The sequence below is a fragment of the Passer domesticus genome, chromosome 20 (genome assembly GCF_036417665.1).
Source record: "Passer domesticus isolate bPasDom1 chromosome 20, bPasDom1.hap1, whole genome shotgun sequence".
Classification (NCBI taxonomy): Eukaryota; Metazoa; Chordata; class Aves; order Passeriformes; family Passeridae; genus Passer; species Passer domesticus.
The window spans coordinates 2,846,455-2,870,216 of NC_087493.1; the positions used below are offsets into that span (position 1 = coordinate 2,846,455).

General features: G+C 46.4%; 1 long non-coding RNA gene across 1 annotated transcript; it reads left to right on the plus strand.

The window, feature by feature from the left end:
* The first annotated feature begins 5,680 nt into the window (after window positions 1-5,680).
* Window positions 5,681-23,532, plus strand: LOC135284255 (uncharacterized). Its single transcript, XR_010349688.1, has 4 exons — window positions 5,681-5,886; window positions 19,775-19,858; window positions 22,650-22,729; window positions 22,857-23,532. It is a non-coding gene; the product is annotated as an uncharacterized LOC135284255 (long non-coding RNA).
* The last annotated feature ends 230 nt before the right edge of the window (window positions 23,533-23,762 follow it).

The window sequence follows — 23,762 nt, forward strand, 5'->3', positions numbered from 1 at the left end:
TATAGAACATGTCCTCACAAAATATTCAACCCTTGCACATTTCCATTTTGGGCTTGCAACCAGGTGTGTCTGAGTTCTCTGCAGCAGGGTTTTTACCCAGCGTGGTTCCTGGAATTAGAATGCAGCTTTATCCCCGTGTGTTTTCTCCAGCAGCCTCAGTTCCTGGACAAGCAGTTCTTGCCTTGCACGTAGGTCACCTCCATGCTGGAAAAAACCTGCAAATAGCTCACCTCATGTCCTCCAAAACACACAGGCATCTTCCCTGAGATGTTTCTCTTGGATTTCTTGGCTTGGCTGTCTCCAGGGTTGGGAATGTGCAGACTGTGTTACCTGTGCTCCGGCTATTTTGACAAAGTGGTGGGAACGGAAGGATTAAGGTTGTGGCACTCTCTGAGCTCACTTTTGGGTGATCCCAACCAACAAAACTGGGAGCAAAGAGGACATTTAGCTCGGACCCTCCACCCCAGTGCTCTGGCCTGGAGCAGCGTGTCCTGCCCAAGGCCACAGTGGTTGTTCCCTCGGCTCAGGTGGCAGCAGCACATTGCTGGGAATGTCCCAGGCTCACTCTCACAGGTGACTTTCTGCCACAGCAGCCCTTTCCCAGATGCTCGTGGCAAAAATGGAGCATTTAATGAATTAGCTGCTCTGGAAGAAGCTGTTCAAGCTGCTCTGCAGGGGAGAGGGGAGGCACCTGCCAGCAGGGCTGGGCTTGGTGTGGTCCTGGCTCTTGGAAGGGTTTTGGACTGGCTGGGTTCTTGAGCCCCCTCCAAGCCCAATCTCGCAGGATCCTGGCCATCTGTATTTTCACCCCTTTTGCACCCAAAGCTTGTCTTTAATTCTTTCCTAAGCCCTCATTGTGCCTTTCCCTGCTAAGGAAAACTCCAGCCCAGGCTGAGCACTAACCCACCCCGCTAATCAGAGAAGGGTTAAAAACACGATTGGTGGGCACGGCCCCCCTGTTCTCTGCAAGGTTGGTTGGAATTGTGACTCGAGACTGACAGCTTGCCTGAGTGTTTGTGGTTCAGCTCGAAACCACAAGAGCCAGAAGCACATGGTTTACATTCAGGGTCTCTCTCCAGCTAACACGAACCAGTTGTTCCAGAAGCTTGGCTATCTCTTGGAGGAGAGTTTTGCACCAGGATCAGCCTTGATTCACCCCAGACGGCCCTTTGGCAAAAAAAACCCCAAAAACTTCCTAAACAAAGCTTCACATTTACTTTTTCTTGTTTATTTTTGCAGCTTGTAAAGGAGCTACTAATATCCTGGTTGTAAAAAAAAAAGAAAAAAAAAAGGGAAAAAAGACAGAAAAAAAGAAGAAAATTTGAAATGCCAATCAAAAGCAGTGCCAAATTAGGGAGTGTTTACTTCAGAAGTATGTTTTTTGTTGCCTTTTTTGAGGCAAATTCCTGTAATGTAGTAATGTTGGGGAGGGCATGGAAAGATGAGACTTAATTGACTCCAAAAATATATTTATACCAATTTTTTCAAATTTGGATGGGTAAAATGAGACACAGAGTAGGGCTAAGGTTTAGTCAATGAGCTTGCACATAAAAAGCAATAAATATGCCCCTAACACTGGTCACTGAGCTGAGTTCCACTGTCACAGAGAACCATAAGTTTAATAGAAAGGAAGGAAGGAAAGGATGGAAATTAAAATGAACAATGAGGAATGTCCAGATGTGGGTAACTCCTTCACAAACCAGGTGATCATCACCCAGCTCGTGTTGGAGTGGGAATCAAGTGGGGGTCAGTGGTTAAAACCCAGGTTTCTTGTCCTCTCACTGGTTATCTGCCCTGTGCTGCTTGTCACTGAGCACAGATTTAGCACATCCTCTCTGTATTTCTCAGCCCTGGCTGAAAGGAGCTGCTCCCAACAGGGTGGGACTTGTCACAGCCAGATGTGACATGTGCACAAACCCCGGGCAAAAGAACAGCCCTGGCAGCAGGAGAGGCAGCAGGTCAGGCAGTGAAGTCACATCAGCAAGGCAGAATAAAACCATGCATGCCTCGAGTGTGCAAGAGGCTGATTTGCTTTAATAATGCTAATTATCCACTCACACACACTGAAATTAGGCAACGTCCTTCAGGCCCTCTGAGAAGTGAAAGAGCAGTAATTTGATAAATTATTGTGGTGAGGAAAGAAACCCAGTGCTCAGTTACCCCAGATCCCAGGTATTAGGGCTGAAATGAATTCTCCTCTAACAATTTCCCATCACCCAACCCCTGGGATTATCTGTTTGTATCTTTCTCCTCCTTGATATAAAACTGGTTCCAAGCTATTACATTACAACAATGTGGAACCACCTTCTGTCCTCGGAGGTGAGGAGCTTGAAAGAGAGAAAGAATCCTTCTCTGCTGTGTCTCTCTATCTCCTAGTTAGGAATAAGTGACCATAAAATCTGTGGATGTGTGAAACCACAATATATTCCCCTGTTCTGCCATTAAAAGCCGCTCGCGACACGAAGGTGAATCAGGGGTGGGAGGAGCGTGTGATTATACACCAGCAGTTTGCTTCCAAGAACAGATTACATTTCTGGGAATTCCAAATACCATATATTTTATTTTAGTATTATGAGAATTTTCAAAAGGCTTCTAACGTTACTGCTCTTTAAGCTGCTCTATAATCGCGGGGTAATTTTTATTAACAAAAAGACTTTATACCTTGAGAGCCACGCAGGGGCTGGGGCAGGGCTGTTGGGCTGAGCAGGAGGCTCTGAGGGCCGAGATTCTCTGTAGGTGCATCAGAGCTGCCCTGGCAGGTTTAAACCTGACTGGAAATGGAGGTTTAAGGTGAATTGCTGTTCCTTGAGCCATTTGGTGGGGCTACACTGACCTTTTCACCACACACACACTCTTAGGGATCCTCCTTGTTTTCCACTTCCTCCTATTTCTTCAGACCTCCAAAGCTTTTCACCTCTTTACTTTAATGATCACATTTGTGAAAGAGAGGCCTAAAATAATGAGGCTTTGCTCCTGTGGTAAAAAGAAATTTTAATTACAATTAAATGAATTAATTGAAAACTAATGGTAAAAGCAAGGTTTTAAACTGGCAGAAGGCAGGGATGGGTCAGATTTTAGGAAGAAATCCTTTACTCAGAGTGGGGTGGGTTCCTGCAATGGGTTGCCCAAAGTTATGCAGAATCCCCATCCCCAGTGTCCAAGGCCAGGCTGGATGGGGCTTGGAGCACTCTGGAATGGTGTCCCTGCCCATGGCTGGGCTGGAATTAAATGACCTTCTTAAGATCCTTCCAACCCAAACCATGCTAGGATTCATTCCACAAGGATGAGTTGGGAAGAGGAAACGCTCCAAGATCTTGCCTAAATTAACTGTGTCCAGTCCTGTGCCCCCGAGTTTAAGAAAGATATTGAGACGTTTGAGCGTGTCCAGAGGAGGCAACGAGGCTGCTGAGGGACTTGGAACACAAGCCCTGTGAGGAAGACTGAGGAGCTGGGGTTGTTCAGCCTGGAGAAAAGGAGACTCAGAGGTGAACTTATCACTCTCTACAACTCCCTGAAGAGTAGTTGTAGTCAACTGGGGCTGGGCTCTTTCTCCAGGCAGCACTTGACAAAACCAGAGCACACAGCCTCAAGCTGTGTCAAGGGAAATACAGGTTGGATATCAGGAAAAAGTTTTTCATGGAAAGAGTGATAAAGTTCTGGAATGGCTGCCCGGGGAGGTGGTGCAGTCCCCATCCCTGGGTGTGTTTAACAAAGCCTGGATGTGGCACTGGGGGCCAGGATTTGGTTGAGGGGTTGGGGTTGGGTTGGACTTGATGATCTTGAAGGTCTCTTCCAACCTGGTCATTCTGTGATTCTGTGAAAATGATGGACACTGAAATGCTTGGAGCAGGATGATTCCTGTTCCTGCCTCAGTGTGCTCTGGGCTGTGTGGGAGACCTGGAGACAACTGTGCCCAGGGAAAGGAGTCCCCAGACTCTGCAAAGCAGTGCCAGGAACATGGAGAACCCTGTGGGAAGACGGAACGTTCCAGAAGCATTCATCTGCCGTCGAGCATGGAGTTGGACGGCAGCACTGAGAATGTCCTGCCCAATTTGCTTTTAGATCTGTTTATTTTATTTCGTGGGGACTTTTTAGCCCTGCCCATTGTGAGTGTCTTTGGTTACAGCGGGTTTTATTTCAGGGATCAACCCGAATCTGCTGAAAAGGGAAAGTGTGTCCCTGTCAGATGCCGTGAGCCATAAATAGCCCATGGCACAGCTCCACCAGAGCCTTGGCGAGGCTCACAGAATGTCCTGAGGTGGAAGGGACCCACCAGGATCGAGTCCAACACCCAAATCCCATCCTGGGCATCCCTGGGAGTGCTGTCCAAACGCTCCTGGAGCTCTGGCAGCCTTGGAGCTTTGCCCATTCCTGGGGAGCCTGGGCAGTGCTCAGGTGCTCAGGGGGAAGAACCTCTCCCAAAATCCAACCAAGCCTCCCCTGACACAGCTCCAGCATTGCCTGGGTCCTGTCCCTGTCACAGGGACAGACTGGTGCCCAGCAGAAGGTGGGTTTGTTCAGGAGGTTGGTTCTGTCTGGAAGAAAAGTGAAAATCCTCCTCCAGAGGCAGAATTGCTCTTCTGTAGAGTCCCACAGGATGAGAGCTTGGGCTTCCATCCTTGATTATTTTGCTTTAGATTTACAGAACATCAAAACACACCAAGAAACTTCCACCATGAAAGGGTTTTTAAAAGAAAAAGCAGTGAAATTGGTTAATTCTTAATTCTTCTGTTTCCATTTAGTGTGCTTTGTTTGCAAATGTGGCCTCCAGTGTCTGGGATTATCAGACTCCTTTTGATGCCTGATATTATGACAAGTTACTTCTCCCATTTTTTCGATTGGGACAAATCATGTTTATGGAAACACAGAAGGGAGGGAACGATACCTTCAGGTTTAGGTTTTAGTTTCCTTTAAATAAAACCATCTGAACTGTGTCTTATTTGGAAATGGAATGATTTTTTTGCAATAAAAATAATAATAATAAAAAATCAGAGTGATATTGTACCAAAATCAAATTGAAACAAAACAATATTAAATTAATAATATTAAATATTACCACTTTTACCAGAATGGGAAACTTTTGCTCTTAAAAAGCTGAAATACCTCAGTGTTAGGGCTCTCAAGAGAGCACAGAATTTTCCTTAATTTTAATGGAAGTGTGATAACCTCCTGTGGATAAGGATCAGGAGACTGCTCTGTGATTTAGGACATTTTTCTCACATGAATGTAAACAATTCACTGCTTTGTGCAATCTAGGAGTGTCCCCCAGAAACAAACCCAATAATTATTTACAAACCCTCTGATCTTGGTTTGGCCTTACAGGTCCTAAATGTGGAGCAGCTTTTTCCACCTGGGATTGGGAATTGCAGCTGTGGTTGGAAAGGGGCTGGGAGGGACATGGCATGAGGCATGGTCCTGCCCCAGATGAGGAACCAAAGCCAGAGAGAATTTTTTACCTGACTGCAGCTCTCACTCTTAGAGAATTCTTAGGACAATTAAGGTTGGAAAAGACCTCCAAGATCATCAAGTCCAACCTTTGGCTGATTCCTGATATTCCCACTGAACCCTATCAGATTTCTCCAGGTTAAGGCTCTGTGGGGCATGTGGGGTTGGGTTAGAGACCCTCTGAAAGTCCCCTCCAACACAAACCACCCAGTGATTCCATGACTCCACTCTCCTCATCCCTGCAGGCCTCTGGCTGTCCCTCGTGTCACATCTCCTCCCTTTGTGACAAGACACGTCTTGGACTCCAGCCTGGAATGTGATGGAAGTTTCATCCCTACCCATCATCAATGGAACATTTAATTTCAGAATTACACAGGGCTTGAAGGAAAGAGCATCTCCATCAAATACAGATCATCAGCAGCAGTGCCTTGAAGAGCCAAGGTGGAGCTTTGGGGTTGTGCAGGAGCTCCGGTGGAATGGACATTGTGGCCTTTGTGGGGTGCACAGACACCAGGGAGGGTTCCAGGAGTGTCAGTGACCTCAGCCAGCCCAGACACACGCTGGAGTCCAGCTTACAGCTGACTGGAATCCTGAGGTTTTACTGGCCCACAGCCAGTTTGAAACCCACTCGAGCCACCCCGGTATTTTATAACATTGTAAAGACTTTATTGTTTAAAACATTTCAAAAATTCTCCACACAACCTGGCGGCCTCCCAAAACCATCTCAAATGAGCCAAAACTATCAGCAGCCACCCACCTTCCTGTCCATTATCCTCTGATTAATGACATTCCACCACCAGGGTCTGACATTTGGGGTCTCCCTGCTGCAGGACCTCTGCGTGGATGTGGTCCCTGAGACTGCAAAGTGTCTGTGGGGTTGGCAGCTGTGTTTAATTGGGGGTGGCTCTTTGGCATGGGGAGACCATGCAGGAGGGGGCTCTGGGGGTGCAGAGAGACCAGGGCTGGCAGCATCTTGGAAAACCTTCATTGGAGAAACCAAAACACGTGGAAGTTTCTCTTTCTGGATCATTTCAGTTTCTGGATTGTTTCAGTTTCTGGATTGTTTCTGTTTCTGGATCTCTGTTTCTAGATGGTTTCTGTTTCTGGGTTGGTTCTGTTTCTGGATAATTTCAGTTTCTGGATTGGTTCTGTTTTTGGATCATTTCAGTTTCTGTATTGATTCTGTTTCTGGATCGTTTCAGTTTCTGGATTGTTTCTGTTTCTGGATCCCTGGTTTTGGGATGGTTTTTGTGCTCTTTGCCCACTCATCTTGTACCTTCTGAGGCAAAACAACCATAAGAACAACCTGAACAAATAACTACCAGCCAACCTCTTCAGCTGGAATTAATTATTGAATTAACTCCATCAGGAAAAAGAACAGCAATGTTTATTTCCTGTTACAGATGCAATGTGCAGATGATAATTCATTAAAGGATTAAAGTGGTTTAACGAGGGTGGGGAGGTCCTGGTGCCCAGAGGAGCTGTGGCTGCCCCTGGATCCCTGGAAGTGTCCAAGGCCAGGCTGGATGGGGCTTGGAGCACCCTGGGATAGTGGAAGGTGTCCCTGCCCATGGCATTGGAATAATTCAATTCCATGATTCTATGATTCCATGATTCCATAATTCAGGCACCTTGCTGAATGCCCATGCTGCTCCCTTTGTCCTGTGCATCCAGGAGGTTTTCCAGGGAAGCTGCTTTTCTGAGTAAAACCATGAAGAAAAGGCTGAAAAGTGCTCTGGAGTCAGAAGTTCCCACCTGTACAATGTCTCCTAGTCCCTGCCTTGCCCCAGGCATGTGACACAAGATGAGCAGAACATCTGCTCTGTGATTCCACCCAGAGCTGGGCATCCAAACAGCTTTCAGATCTGGACCAGAGGGTCATTTCTTCCTGAGAATTGACTTTCCCAAAGCATTAATTCTGGTGCAAAATAGGCACAAGGGCAGGTGCTGCTTTGCTGTGTGGGTCCTTCAGCAGATTGAGGTTTTATTCCTGGACTCTGTGTTCACCTCCACCCAGAATTTGGTGCTGTTTTTGTTTTATACACAAACATTTCTGGCTTCCTTCCTGCTTGAATCTTTACATGTACGTGTTTATTCCCATGTCTACACCAATATATAGCCCAAATGGGGGTAGGAGCCCAGCAGATGATTTTTCAGGAGGTTTTATTTCCATGAGAAGCTTCAGAGCACATTTTCACTCAGCACTGACTCATCGTTCTCTCTCTCTCTTTTAATTTTTTTTTTATTGCTGCCTAATCCAAGAAACTCTGACTAAGTCAGCTCTGCCACGTCTCGAGTGTAGCAGGGATTCCTTGATGCAAACAGAACTGGTAATTCTCCTCCGAAATAGCAAGAAATTGCTATTTGTGGGCTCCTGCTTTACGCAATGCTGACCTTGGCTGAGGCAGCCCCAGTGGAAAGGGCCGTGGTGCATGAAGTCAGTGCCACTGTGGTAAATAAGGGCCCAATTTCAACATCTCCTGGCACAGCAGGCCGAGCTGGGCAGGGGCACGGAGCTGGATTTTCTGAGCAGCAGTCTGGGAACCTCATGGCTCTGTGTCATGGGGACACAGCCCAGCTCGGTGTCTCAGGCGGGTGTTTTGGTGAGTCCTTCCTGAACATGCAAAGCCTTTCCATGTTCTGCACAGCCATTAAAGAGAGCTGGCAGAAAAACTGATGGGCTGGGAGCACCACAAGAGGGTTTTGTCAGTGGCCCAGGCTGCCACTGGAACTTCAGAGGGTTACAGGTATTGACTGAAAAAAAAATAGAGAATAAAAATATGAGAGCCCATTTCAGCACTTCGGCTTGGCAGAAAGAAATCACTGAGTGAGACCAGGGCTACGCCATGATTTAGCCTCACACAGACCAGTTTAGATGGAAAAAGTCAAATTAGGTGAATACCTGCAGCCCATAAACCCCAATGACATGTGTACATGTTTCTAAAACAAAACACAACTCAGACTCCTGAAAAAGGCCAACTGCCCTGGCCCAGCTTGCCCAGAGCTCTGCTTTGTAGGGCTGATCCATCTTTTTTCCCCTGTAAATCCTTAAATAACACCATGAGTAGTTAGTACCCATCAAGTTCCCTTTGCTGATCGAAATTAAATTACAAAATCAGACTTGGAGAATCCCAGATCTGCCTTTTCCTGTGGCTGGACAATCCTCTTCACAGGAGGGGATCAGGAACCCTGTGGCTGTCCCAGAGCTCCTTCAACAGGGTCATTTCCCTCTTCCACATCCTCTGCAGCCACCTTTTAACCCCCCGGAAAGAGCTGGGACCATTTCCCTGCTGAATGTGCCCTTCCTTTCAAGGCAGTGTTTTCAGTCCTGCCCCTTGTGTGATGTTTAAATTGATAAATCCACGGATCTGCCATAGCTTGGTTAGCTCAATTCCAGTGTCTTGCAGTGGTGTTTTCTCTCTCTGACATTTCCCACATGTGTTTGCTGCACAGCTTCTTCCCTGCACAGGCTGTATCCTCGTTATCACATGAAATCGTGTTTTACTGGGAGAAATATCACCTCAGAAACACACTGGAGGTACCTGAGCTGGCTGGTTCTCCCCAAATTCTCAGCTTTCTTTCATCAGGATGGTTTTGTTGAGATGATATTGCCTCTCCTGGGCGTCATTCACGGGAGCTCCACAGTGGTGATGAATAAAACAACTGTGGCCAGACTGCAATAAATTAATTGCAGCATTTTATGTGAGTAAGAGAATGGGCAGGAGACCTGAGACTGAAACCCAAATCTGCTTCTGACTCGGGATCTGTGGTTGAAAGATTGGTCTGAAAAAGAGAAAAGATGTCAGAGTGGGAAGAGGGAGTTTGGGGGGGAAAATAAACCCAAAGCAGCCCAGCACACTGTGGTTTCTAACAAGCAATTTGCAGTCTCCATTTCCAGCCAGCCAAGTACATGGAAGATCTGAATTTCTAATTTAGCAACTGCATGTTATGTTTTATGAGATGCAGAAAGTTTTTTATGGATCTGTGTCTCTGCCTTTTATTGGCTGGAAAGTGATCGTGGAGCTGCATTTCGGGAGTCCTCCAAAATCCCAGGGCCAGGAGGGAGATGCCAATCTCCTTCTCCAGCTTTTGTTTTGCCTCAAGGAGGATCTGAGGTCCATGTCTGCTGCTGTAACTCACAGCTGACATTGCCAGATTTCACCTTCCAGGTGTCCTACAGCTCCCAGTCTTGCTTTATTAAGCACTGCTCTAATCTTAGTCTGCAGTGGGAAAACGGGATTTTGTCCAGTTTAATGGAATATTTAATGAAGTAACCAATCACACAAATTGAAGCCATGTGATGCCTCAGGTTCAGCTTTTCTATTTTTCAGGTTCTGTGCTGCTTTAGTGTGTGGGTCTGGGCTCACATCAGGGGATGCTGAGCTCTCTGCACAGAGCAGGGACACAAAACAATTCCTGCTCCAGCTGGGCACCAAGGACAAATGATCCAAATCTCAGCCCAAGAGCACAAACCCCGTGGGCTGGAGAGAGAAAAACAAGCAGGATGGGACTGGATGGGCTGCAGCTGGAACTGGACAATGAACTGCAATGTGCACATGGAGCAGAGCTGAGCCCAGGGAGAGACCCCGGCAGCGCTCGTGCATTTTGGGACCATTTGGGTTCATCTTGGGTGCAGCCCTGGCTGGGCTCTGGTGCTGCCCCAGGTGGATCCATGGAGGAGATCCTTTGAATCAATCCCTGCTTTATTCTGGAACTCTGTCCAGCCTCTGTTCCAGCTCAGCCTTCTCAAGGCATCGCAGGGAGAGGAAAGAAACCTGTGCTGAAACCCAGGGTCCAGTGGGGTGTGCAGGATCATCCTCCTGTTCAGGGAGAGCAGCCAGTCCTGGTGTGGGAGCAATCCTGGCAATCAAAGGTGGGAATTGCTTCAAATCTCACCACAAGACCTAATCCACGGGGAGTTTTGGCACAATAAGATCCATTTGGGGAGGTGCAGCCCTGTGTTTTCATGCTGGCACTTGCTCAGCCTGCAGGGAAATCCCTTTTTTTGCCCAGCAGGAACCCTCAGCCTCTCCCCATCCTGCAAGAAGCAGGAGGGAGGAAATCCAGAGCAAAGCATTTATTTGATAATCCCAAATTTACTTACAGATATTTACAAATGATCAGACCCATGGCTTTGCCAAATTAAATTCAAGCTCGATGCTGTCAGTGAATATTGGGCAAGGGAGACTTTTGCTCTGGGATGTGCCATGACTTGGAGTCCTGACTAAATCTGGGCTCCTCTTGTGCAATCAGGATCATTTTCCAGAGAGATGCCAGGGATTAAATGTCCTGGTAAATCCTGTGGGGTGGGAACCATTTTACAGCTGTACTAAGGCAGAATATTGATTTATTAATTGCTTTTGCTGTGAGTGGATGAAAAGGTTTGCTCTGCTGTCCTTTCCTCAAACCTAAAAATCAAGTTTTACATTCATTTTTAAAGGGAGGGCAAAAGTATATCCTTTTTAACATTGACATATTCATCTGAAGTATTAACATATGCAGCATTCCTAGGACAAATATTGCTGATTATTCACTGATTTTCAAATCAGGGATAAAGCCCACCCTGCTGTTTTTAACTTACTGATATTTTTACCTATAACGGCACTGCCAAAATCCAACATTTTAACATGGATATGGCCTATTTTAGATATTTTGAATTTTGTGTCTAAACCCTTGAAAGTTTCAAGTGAGCGCATGAAATTCTTCTGCAGGATTTGTCTGTGAATAAATCAGAGAATCAGATACAGTTCAGTATCTCACTGCCAGACAGGGAAGAATCCATGTCCTCAGCTTCCTGTGAAAATAAATCAAAAAAATCAACCAGAAATGTGGGATTTGAGAGGGGAGAAAAAGCCCTGATTGCTGGAACCTTTCTTTTTTGATTTTTAAAGCCTTCCTGAGCTGACTGGCCAATTCTTTTCCCAGCATTTGGGGCCAGTCTGGGAATTTGGGAGGTGGGATTTGGTGCGGGGAGTTATGGAGTGAGGGAGCAGTGATGATGGGCAGGCAACAGCTCCTGGTGGTAATTCCAGGGATGGGATTGGGCTCAGAGCAGAGGGGCTGGGATGGCAGCAGCTCTTCAGCAGCACCTCTGCAGAACCTGGGATCGCTCCCAGCTCCAGCTCCGCCTTTTCCAGAGGGATCCTGGAGTCGGGAAAGCCTCGGGATGTTGGCTGGGCCATGGGGAGGGGATTTAAAGATCTAAATATTTGAATATTTAAATATTTAAATATATAAATATTTAAAATTTAAATAATCTTGATCAGCTAAGGAAACTTTAAGGGTAATGACTACTCATGGTGTTATTGAAGGATTTACAGGGTTATTTTAAGTAAATCTGATGGAAGTTGATAGAAAGTTATTTTTCCTCCTCTTATTCTGTTATAAATTTGTAAGAGCATCTTGCTCTCCCAAAGAACAGATCCTTCACTTCTATTTATCATTAGTTTATCATCAATGGGTCCAGCTGGGAGAGGGGAGACGAGCCGGCACCGAGCTCCAGTCCCAACTTCCCAAAGTGGAGTTTTAGGGGGGATTTTCATGTCAAGTTTTCCTTACTTTGGGTGGAAGGGTTCAGGAGCTTTGGGGATGTGTGGCCAGGGTGTTACAACCCCTGCAGGGCATCATCCCAACCTCCTGCTCTGCTCCAGCCTCCCTTTCCCCACGGTGCAGAATTTCCTTCTGGAGAATCCATAAAGAAAACTGGCATAGAAAGCCAATTCCTCTTGTTTTTGGGGAAAAAAAAAATAAAAATCATAACTTTTTTTCTCTTTCACAGCAGGAGCCCCATCCTGTAAACACCAGGCAAACCCTGTCAAAACATTGGGAATAAGATTTTATCTATTTTCCTTGGATGTTTCCCCCTGTGCCCCCTCCTTTGTGGATCGTGGTTAAAGTGATAATGAGTAAACCCTGGGATTCCTCCAAACACTTCAGCCAGTGCTGGAACTGTGCACAGATACCCAAAAAATCCATGTCCACAGATTGTCAGCACCCCAATTTGAGCAAAAAATAATGGTGGGGACCCCCTGTAGGCATGGAATTAAAAAGGGAATGATCTTATGTGTATTCAGAGAATTTCATCCAGGGGGAACCCAACTGCTCTGGAAGCCACTGCTCATGGATAACCATGGGACAGCTGAGGGCAGGCAGGGAAAAATCCAAAATTCAGGAGGAAAATCCAGGGATCCCCCCCAAAAAAACTGGTTACAAGAAGCAAAGGCTGAGAAAGCATGGAAGCTGCAGAACGTGCAGGGGATCATTTACAGAACAGATGATTTCTGGGACAGAGAAACTCCAGGGAAGATCAAAACAACCCTGAAGGATCGAGGGAATGAGGGAGTTTTTTCCAGCCCCACTTGGATGTGCTGACTGTGCTGTCAGAGCTCCGAGGGCTCGTGCGAGGACAGTTTCCATTTGTAATGTTAATTTAGCCATAAATTCTCCAGCTCCAATCCCAAGGCCAGCTCCGTGCCATTCCCTCATGGCAAATGTTCCCCGGGCTCCAAATATCCCAGGGTTTGGTGGGGGTCATGCAAGGGGAAGGGAAAAGAACATTCTTGAATTGGCTGGGTTAAAACTGAATTTTAACTTGGAAAAGGTGAAAGGTTGGCGGTGTTGAGTTTGGGGAGCTGCAGTTTGGATGAATTAAAGCCCAATTTTCCCACCTTATCTTGGGGTATCCCTTCCTGGGAGCCCCAGTTTCCCATCCCAGTCACCCACAGACCAAAAAGGAGACAACTGAAACATTTTTCCAAAATTCGTGGAGATTTTTCTTCTGAACAGACTCTTTTCAGGCATTTAATGAAATGTTTTAGCTTTCAGTAAGGACAAGAAACTTCTAATGTTTTCCAGGATATATCTTTCTTTAAGAAAAACCTGATTTTCTCCAGCAACCCAGGCATTTTGTTGGAATATTTTAATTTTCTCAAGCCCCAGTGTTTCTGTCAAGGACCAGCCCTGGTTGTTTAGTGGAAAAGAAGCCAAGGAGTGCTGGGGAGGCTTAATGAGATCAGATCTTAGCTCAGACTTTGCTCTCCATGTTCCTTAAATCAGCTCTAAATAACACTTCAGGGCAGCCTAATCAGCTATTTATTTATTCATTGATTCCTCTTTAAATAAATCTGATGGAAGCTGCTAGAAAGATATTTTTCCTCCTCTTATTCTGCTATAAATTTGTAGGAACATCTTGCTCTCCTGTGGCACCCCAAAGAACAGATCCTTCGCTTCTATTTATCATTAGGGTTCATCACATTTTTTGGAAGAAACTCCATGTTCCCTCCCTGCTCCTTCCCCTTTATTTTTTAGGAAACTCAGGCACTTAAAAGCAAAACAGAGCAGCAAAGCAAAGCAGACTCAGCACTAATCTAGAAATGGAGGAAAGGCACTAAAACAGCTTTTATTGTTGAAAACTCAGCCTGAAGTTTTCCTCCCATAAAACCAACAAATCTTGGTGACATTTGTTGGAAATTCTGGGAGCGAGTGGCTCATGAATTCCATTGCAGGTCTGTAAAATCAGCCCAGCTCGAGCCGCCATGGAACCAGGCTCTGATTCCCACTTGGACAAGTGGGGAGTTCCACAATTCCAATTCCATTCAATTAAATGTCAAATTCAGATTAAAGTTACTCTTGACTGAGTGTGCTCTGAGAGGATTTGGAGCTCCTGGCCTGGAGGGCTTTGGGTGAGGAGGATTTGCTTGGTGGAGGAAAACTTAATCTGGTGGAGATGTGAAATCACCGGATTTTGGCCCATTTTGGTGGGAGCAGGGTGGGTTTTGGCCATGGAGTGTTAAAAGCCACTGGGTTTTGGCTGCCTGGCAAAGGAGAAGCTTTATGGAGGTCACACAATGAAAAAAATTCACACAGCCCACACAATCCATAAAATCCACACGATGCTCACCATGCACACAATCCCCCACAAATCCACACCATCCACATCATCCACAAAATCCACACAATCCACGAAATTCACACAATCCACAGAATCCACACAACCTCACACAATCCCACACAACTCACACCACCACATTATCCACAAAATCAAAAAAATTCACACAATCCCACACAACCCCACATCATCCACAAAATCTATAAAAGCCACAAAATTCACACAATCCCACAGAAACCCACACCTCCACACCAGGGGTTCTCTCACTTCCCCACTGAGGGATTCTCTGCTTCCCTCTGAAGGACCTGGCTGCTGATATCCCACATTTTAGTTGGAAAAGCTTTTCCCCATGATCTTATCTCAAAGAGACAAAGATTCTGTGTTTGTGCTCACTATGCAGAGTTTGTCTCCATGGCACTTCCACAACTCACAGAGAGTGAGGGCATCATTCAGTACCCAATTCACATTTCAGACTAAAATAATTTCATTTGGGAAGAATTAATGTGGACTCTTCCAACCATTTCAGTATCCCCTTAATCCTGTCCAAATCACTTTGTTTGGGTCCATTCAGAATCTGTCCTTTTGTAAATTTAGATTTAAGGTAATAAATATATTAATAATAAAAAAGTTTTAATAATTTAAAGAAAGTTTTCAGTCCGTCACAGGGATATCTTGTGTTTAGTTTTGCAGACATAGAAGTGTTCAGACACCCCTTTGTGGGACTCCAGCTGGGTGCAGGTGACCAGATTGATGCTGGTTGGTGTTTTCAGTGCCCACAAGGTGCTTTTTGCTGCTTTTAAAGGAGAAGGTGCCTGAGGCAGCTCCAGCAGCTGGTGGGGGAGCTGAATTGTTCCCCAAAATGTGTTCTTGCTGGGAAAACTCCACGCCAGGAGCTGCTCTGCTCCCTTCTTCAGACCCAGCTGGAAGAGAGGATCAAACTCTGAAGGTGATGCCTTGAGAAGGCTGAGCTGGAACAGAGGCTGGACAGAGCTACAGAATAAAGCAGGGATTTATTCAAAGGATCTCCTCCATGGATCCACCTGGGGCAGCACAAGAGCCCAGCCAGGGCTGCACCCAAGATGAACCCAAATGGTCCCAAAATGCACGAGCGCTGCCGGGGTCTCTCCCTGGGCTCAGCTCTGCTCCATGTGCACATTGCAGTTCATTGTCCAGTTCCAGCTGCAGCCCATCCAGTCCCATCCTGCTTGTTTTTCTCTCTGCAGCCCACGGGGTTTGTGCTCCTGGGCTGAGATTTGGATCATTTGTCCTTGGTGCCCAGCTGGAGCAGGAATTGTTTTGTGTCCCTGCTCTGTGCAGAGAGCTCAGCATCCCCTGATGTGAGCCCAGACCCACACACTGAAGCAGCACAGAACCTGAAAAATAGAAAAGGTCAATCCTGAGACATCAAAGACAACCTGAGAGAGAACATCCCAAAAATCAGCCTGGCCAAGGAGCTCTCTGAGCTCTCAGAGCACTGAGATGGAGCTGCTGGTAGAATAATAAATGAATCAATCAATAAATCAGGGAATAAATACCCAAATAAATCAGGGAAGAATAAAAGACATGGAGAAATAGGCCTGGTATCTTTCCACCAGCTGGGTAACCTCAAGGCACTGCATGTCCAGCACAGAAAGCCCAGTTTGGAGCTGGGATGTGGGAATGGTTTTGCAGGGCTGGACTGGTCAGAAACATTACGGAATTTGTCACATTTTTCAAGGATGAGGGGAAGAATAGAAACCACAAGTGAAAGCACCCCAAATAACCACAAATAACTACAAAGGAAGCCCAACCTCAGGGTTTTAGGCTGTCTCTCCCCTGCCCTAAGTCCTTTTCCTGTTTGCTTCAGCTTAGCCCCAAAATACGTCAGAGATTCCCAGGAGACTTTTCTGCCCTGGAATGGCCTCGTGCTTCCTGCAAGGCTCTGTCTACTCCCTCATCCTCAGCTCTGAGGGGTTCTGCTCTCTGACTCTCCCTGTAAATCCCCATTTCCCAGGTATACATCCCAGGCAGCCATTTGCTCTCAGATGTTGGACTCTGCCCCCTTGCCAGGTGCATTTTTTGCATGAAATTCTATGAAATTTGGCACTTCATTCCCATTCTTCTGTCCTGACGGAAAGAAAGTGCCCCCGACCATCAGGTTAGAGAATTTGGTCTCCCCTCCTCAACCCAGGGTTTATCTCCAGACTTATTTCTGTTCATTTGGATTCATTGTCCCAGATATTCCCTGCCCCTCACATGTTGAAAACTACAGCGATGCTTCCAGTAGGGAATCACTTCTGGAACAGCTTGGGAGTTTTAGCATCCAAGATGGACATTTTAGAGCAGCAGTTTTCCTAAAGCCTGATATTCCTGTGATTTTTGAGGGAAAAAACCAACAACCCAGGCTTTTTATCACAAGAATTGTTGTTTTCTGTACTGTAGTCACTGTCTGGTCCTCAGCAGGACTGGGACCCAACCTCCTGGGACACTTGGGAAGGGTGAGATTTGCAGGAATTCTGTCAGCACTGCTGTGATTTCCCACACATCCCAGGATCCCACTGCCCTGCAGCCCTCCTGGAGCCCACGGGCTGTTTCATGGAATGTATATAATCCATATAAACCTTCCAGATCCGGGAAATCTCCCATGGACTGGGGCTGCCATTGTTCCACTCAGACACACCACAAACCTCACAGAGTCTGTGGTTGATCCAGCCCAGTGCACTCAGACGAGTTCCTTTCCAAGCAGCCCTTGGACATTCTGGAATGCACAAAATTCCTGAGCTGCCATTCCCAGGGGAGAGACTTCGCTCACCTGACGAGCCCTGGAACACCTCAGCCACCCTGAAACCCAGCTGAGGATCAGGTGGAGCTACTATAAAACTGGAAATGTTAAAATGGACTCTTTATCCAGTACTCTGGATTATTAAAATCCAAAAAATCTGCTGCTTAAAAAAATAAGATGGTTTGGAATAGGAGGATTTAAAAAAAATTGGGGTTTTCATTTATAAAACAGAACAATGTTTAAATTCTGTGCCTGCAGACCAGTCTGGGGCTGAGAGCAATTTTGCATCCCTCAAGTCACTTGGAAGCAGAAGTGGCTGCAAGTCTCAGAGTTTTTCATCTGAACATCCCCACTGGAAGCATTTTAATCAGGTTTTCTTTGTCCAAGAGCATTTTGTAATCAGAGTGAAGGTGCAGATACCTGACCCTTAAAATAATTGGATTCTGTTTGCTTCCCTCATGAAGGAGCAAGTGGATTGATTTGGCAGCTAAATTCCAGCCTGAGCTGGGAAATTGGGGATCTTCTCTTTTATTTCCTGCCTTCTGTGCAACACAAAAAGTCCTTCTCCCCCTGCATTCCCCACCTGTAAAATCCAAGTGTTTTCTTTGCAGTTTTGTTAAAAACAACAGGCTAAAAACTGCAGAGGTGCTCAGGTGGTGTTGTAAGGCAGGAATGGAGGCTCTGCAAACCTCAGGTGGCCAGACAGAAATGACCCTTGGGACAACAGAGCCTCAGGAAGCTCCTGGAGCTCAAATAAACACTCCAGAGCAGTTGCTTGGACACCCTCCTGTAAACCTGCAAAACAAGGGTGGAAACCTCGTGAGCTGCTCCGTGCCCAGGTTAGAAATAGGAAATTCTGCTTCATGGTGTTACAGCTCCTCTCCTCATGACCATGACTCAGGAGAGCAGCAAAAAAACCCCAATCAGATGGAGACAGTGAGGCTGGACACCCCTCCCAGTAAAGGGCTTTAAGGGGTTTGGGGTGACCTTTGGCAGAAGTCTTGGAGGCTGAAGCAGGACATGAACTTTCTCTGCTGAAAACCTGCACTGGGCTCTTCCTTATCACAGCTGACCTTTTTATTTATTAAGTCCTGCAGGATTGAGTTGCTGGCCTGGGTCTGGAGCAGGAGGTGGGACCTCCATTGCTGCTTAGTCTTTCTAGGAAAACGGGCACGTTATGAAAACATTCAGATCCTTAATTGGCCTCATTAAAGGCTCTGGCCATCTGGACCTCACTCATTCTAATTAGTCATCAATAGGGCAGTGATTTAGTCATGAAAAAAGGGGAAAAAAAGCCACCTCCACTGTGTCAGCTCTGCCTTTACTCAGCTTTTACCCACCAGGCTGGAGCGGGGGATGTGCTCCTAACAGCAGCTCTGGTTTTGGCAGGGTCACTCCACCCCAGAGCAAGTCTGGAGAGGATGGAGCTAAATGTGGCAAAGAAATCAGGAACATGTGATCACCCCGCCCTTCCCATGTCAGCCAGGCTGGCATCCACTCTTCCAAGTGTCATTCCTGTGCAGAAAACCTTGGAGAACACAGGCGGAGGCTGCTGGAGTGCTGTTGGAAATCTGGGGCTCTTCACTGGCACCCCCTTTGTTTCCAGGCAATTCCCATCTTGCTTTTCCCACAAGGACAGCTCAGGAGTGGAGGAAAAGGAGCTGAATGAGTCCTGCTGCCTCTTTTAGGATTCCCAGATTCACATGTTCCATGTGCTGCCTTTGACTCACCCAGTTTATCCCAGTCAGAAGGACCAGGACACTGCTCCAGGCTGGAGCCTCCCCGTGTTTGTCCATCTTGGGACAGCACAAGCCCAAACAATCCCGGAAAACCACAAAAAGGTGGCTCAACAAGGATAAACAAGAGAGCCTGGAGCACAACATTTGCAGCAGTGGGTGGGCAGGACTGGGAAAAATGGCCAAAATTTGTCCCTTCAGCACTGGTGGTGCATCAGGGGGTAAATCACATGTGGGTGGTCTTAAAAGCTGAGGAACTTCTAAGGTCACATTCCCAAAGCTGTCACATCATTCCCAAACTGATCACAACTGCTTTGCCTCTCAAAGTCTCACCTTCCTGTTCCCATCTCCATGTTCTTGGACGGTGTCATCCTGAAAATTATGTGTTTAGGGATTGTATCTGAAAATAGTGATGGAATATGTGCACAGGCCCACCATAGGCAGGTGAAGAGAGATTTACTGGCTGCTTTTTAGAACTAAATGTCATGGTTTTGTACAGATTGTGCTGGGGTTTAATGAGCCTGAGCTCCTATGACCTGGTTGGGTCCAGGACATTCCCCTAAAATTAGTGACAGCAAGATCCAAACCCAAGGTCTGGTTACAGGCAGAGTTGGAGGAAGGCTGTTGAATCAGGAAAATAATCTGGCTTAGCCACCCCATATATTTGACAGTTAATTTTGTATCTGTATTGAGGAAAAACACCCCAGAAAACCGGTTTTTATTGGGCCAGCAAAAGCTCTGGCTTCTGGGCACCTTATTAATAATATTCTTCTGCAGGAGAGGGACACAGTTCTTTATAAAGATTTATTAATAGTCATTATTATTTGCACAGGAGCTTTAATGTGCAGTAAAAGACCTATAAAGACCAGCAACCAAAGGAACTCTTCGATTTCACGCCGATCTGCACTAAAAAAATACTTTTTTTTTGGTCTTTTTTTTTTTCAGATAATAATAAAACAAAGAGCTTTCAGGAGCAGCCCCAGCAGAAGGCTAATGTAAAGTGATATATTTGAGCCCCAGGAGGATGGTGTAAGTTACTCTTGCCTCTGAGGCCTGTTTATTGTGTTTGTCTGGTTGCCCTGGGAACCAGCTCACGCCGTTTCACTTTATTTTCTAATGTTCCTGTAAATGTTAGGTAAGGCCGGGATTTATTATCCACTGTCAACACCTCCGGTGGAACGCGCCGCTCGCTGGCGTTTCCTTGGCACGGAGCCCTCCCTGCTCCCTCTGACCAAAAAACCCCTTTTTCTCCCCCTGAAACGTGTGTGAGTGTGAGTGTGCACACGTGTGCATGTGTCTGGGCATCCCCATCCCAAGTGATAAATCCCAAACTTATTTATTTGTCCAGCAAATCCCAAAGGCTTTCACGGGGATGGCACAGGGTGCTCAGCACGGGGGGGCTGGGTGGGATCTGTGACTCATTTTTGGGGTGAGGTGGATATTTAGGGGCTGGGGAAGGAGTGTTTACCAGGAGTGTTTATTATCCCAAAGGCAGCAGCGGGATCCTGCTGCTCCTGTCCCCAAAGAGCTCGGGTAATTCAGAGCGATGAATCATCAGAATTATTAGGGCTGGAACGAGCTGCTTTCCTCTCCTCTCCTCCAGCAGTCCCTCGGCATGACAGGGCACATTTGGTGGCAGACTGGTGGGTGTGAGGCTTATTTTTTAATTTGCTTTTTTTGCCTTGGGTGGTACCTCCCAGTCTAAGAGCCGGGGTTTCACTGGGGACACTCTTAACCTTTGAAATGTCCAACAACAAACGCAGTCCTGACTCCCTGAAAAGTGTGGCTTGGATTCTCCCTGTCTTTTCCTTAGTCCTGCTTGGAACTGTAGCCTGGTCTCTCCTTCTCATTTCCCAGGGGAGGGTTCTTGCCCACCTCCCACTTTCCTTACACAGGAACGTGTTCCTGCTCCAGTCCCAGACAGGAATTCCCATCCCCTCTCCATTTGCCTCTTACAGCACCCTATCTCCCAGAATTTCTTCACCAAATGGATTGTCAGGTTTGGAATGGGCTGCCCAGGGAAGTGGTGGAGTCACCATCCCCAGAAGTGCCCAAAAAGCCTGTGGATGTGGCACCTGAGGACGCGCTTCAATGGTGACCATGGTGGTGCTGATTAGACTTGATGATCTTAAAGGTCTTTTCCAACATTAATGATTCCATGATTCCATGATCTCCACCTATTCCTCTTTGCTTGTCCCCAGCAAGATTTGGGCAGTGATTTGGCCTGGCTCCAAATGCCTCTCTTGCCAAAAAAACCCTCACTGTGGACATTTGTACTCAACTTTGCTGCTGGTGGGATTTGCCTCCACTTTTACAAAGGGATTTGCCTCCAGCAGTGATGGGGACCAGGTGAAGAGCTGAGCTGGGTCAATCCAGGGGGAAAATCCAAGAAAAGTGCCTTTGCTCCTCCCCACTCCTGGGGCTGATCCCACCTCCCACTGCCCAGGAACCTTCCCTGCTGGGCAGGAACCCTTCCACCAAGAACAGCTCCATGGAAACCCCATCACTCAAAGCACTGGGGTGAGACTGAGGGTGCAGGTGATGGGGAATAGCCAAAATATTTGGGAATGCAGGTGGGAGAAGGCCTGGAGCAGACTGACTGGGGCCAGGAGGGAAAGCTCAGATGGGGAAAGTTGGATTTGACAGTGCGAAGCCATGGAGAATGGATTTGTCTTTTGGTTGGAATGAGTTAAGGATGGCAAAGTCTCTAAGGGAATATGATAAACTGGGATTCCTGTTTCCTGTGTGATGCTGAGGAATTCCCAAGTTCTGTGTGAGAACTGGAGTGAGGTGGGATTAATTCATATTTCAAAGATCCTTGAACAATCCTTCCCTGGACTCAGGTGTGGTTTGTGGGGGTGTTTCCCAATGAAACCAGCCCCTGCTGCTTTGTTCCAGGGGAGATGATGGAGAGAAAATGGATTTTTTCTTTGTTTTTTTGAGGAAGGCATTACAGGAAGGCCAAAGCTGTGCATGGAACTCTGGATTTTCCAGAGCCTTCTCAGGCAAATCAGCTCTTGGAATTTGTACCAGCAACAGCCCCTGCTGAGGTTTTACCTGAACCCCAGTCAGTATAAAACCTCACATCCCTCACCCATCTCCACTTCAGGGAAATTTCCAAATGTACAAAGTGTGGTTGGAACTATTTAAAATGAAAAATGCCACCCTTAAAGAAAAGTGTAATGGGCAAAATACCTTTTTAATGAGCCTGGAATGGAACAGAGATGACAGTGACAAGAGCAACTCAGTGAAATCCCAGCTGCTCCTTTTAATTGCTCCTAATTTTCTCTCAGGTGCTGGTAATTGGAACAATTTGCCTTCAGGAACCTGTGAGGTCTCAGACATTAATTGATTTTGTCTTGCTTAATCAACCTCACCAAAACCAGAGCTCATTTCACTGCCTGGTTTTCAGCTTAGAGCTGTTCTGGGTGAGACGTTGGGCAGAAAATGTCCCCAGCAGCCACCCAACTCCATCACCCACACTGGGGACTGAGTCAGGGAGAGCTGAGCACCTCTATTTGCTGTTATATTCCTGAAAAATCCCCCTAATGAGACAGCACAGCACTGGGAGATGGATGAAATAGAGAAAGGTGCAACTTGGAGTTTATTCCAGCTCAAGCAGCCCTAACAAATGTGCTGTTTGCAGGAATTTTTCTTTCTTGTGCTCGGAGAGCAGCTGAATTTTAATGGAAAAATGAGCTCTGCCTTACACGGGCAGCAAGAGAGGATAAATCACAGAATGGGCTCTTTAATTTTCTTTTGAAAAACAAGTCCGGTTCTCAATGTTGTGGTTTAAGGAGGCTCTGTTATTCTATTTCAGGAGAATTTATTACATTATTATCATCTGGTACAGCAAAATAGTGGAGGAGACATGTCAGGAAACACTGGAGTGGTCACGAGGTCAGTGTTTGGGAACAGGAGCCATCCTCAGGGCTGATATCCCAGGTGTTATTTCTGAGCTGGGTGAAGCTCAGAGCTGCTTTCACTGCCCTCTTAATCCTACATTTTGCCTCTTCCCTCCAATCAGAGCCCCAGGAAAACCCAGGGGATGTTGGTAAGCACTCTCAGGAAAAGGGGAGCAGCAGCTGGATCGACCTGGAATCGCTTTGGATCACTCTGATCGCACCAAACTCAGACCTTGAAATTGCTGCAGTCCAGGCACCACTTCAGGAAAGTGGATTTGCTGCTCAAAAATCCCCATAATTTCCATTTTTTCCCCCTAAAGTTTACCCTATTTAATAAATTCTTCATTGTTTCATTGAATTAATTTGAAGCTCTTGTGTGCACTAAGCAGCATTTCGAAGGTGTGAATCCCTGCTGGATCAGTGCATCCTCCCCAAAACCCTTTTGGTGGATCTGTCCCATCTGATTTGAGGCCAGTGAAGAGGATCTCCCCTCAAAAGGAGCAGTTCCATGTTTGCTGCATTGACACCAAACACGATTCCTTACAGCTGTAAATTTCCATTTGCCATCACCCATTTTTCAAAAGGAAGTAGATTGTGAGCCTGGAAAGATTTATAGCTCCATTCTAAAATATCCATCATTTTAAACCCAGCCCTGCTGCTCACATCCACTGAACTGCCCTAGATAGACTGCTAAAGTACTTAAAAATTATAAAAAACCCCCAAACTTTACAATATATCCAGATATTTCAAGCCCTTTTGTGGGGGCATGGACAAACCCAGAGCCATATTTCATAAAACATATTTACATTTCAGCTCTATATTTTTGCTCTTTATGTCCTTTTCCATGGCTCTACATTGCCAAGGCTTTTCTTTTTTAATTTTTGCAGGAATAGAAATTTTCCTTGCTGTGACATCACTGCTTGTCCTCAGGAGCACCACCACCCTCACAAGATCTGACCTCAGGTGTTGGGTTTTTATTTTTTTGGTGGAACCGTTCTTGCAAACCCAAAGATTTACAGGCTGGGAAA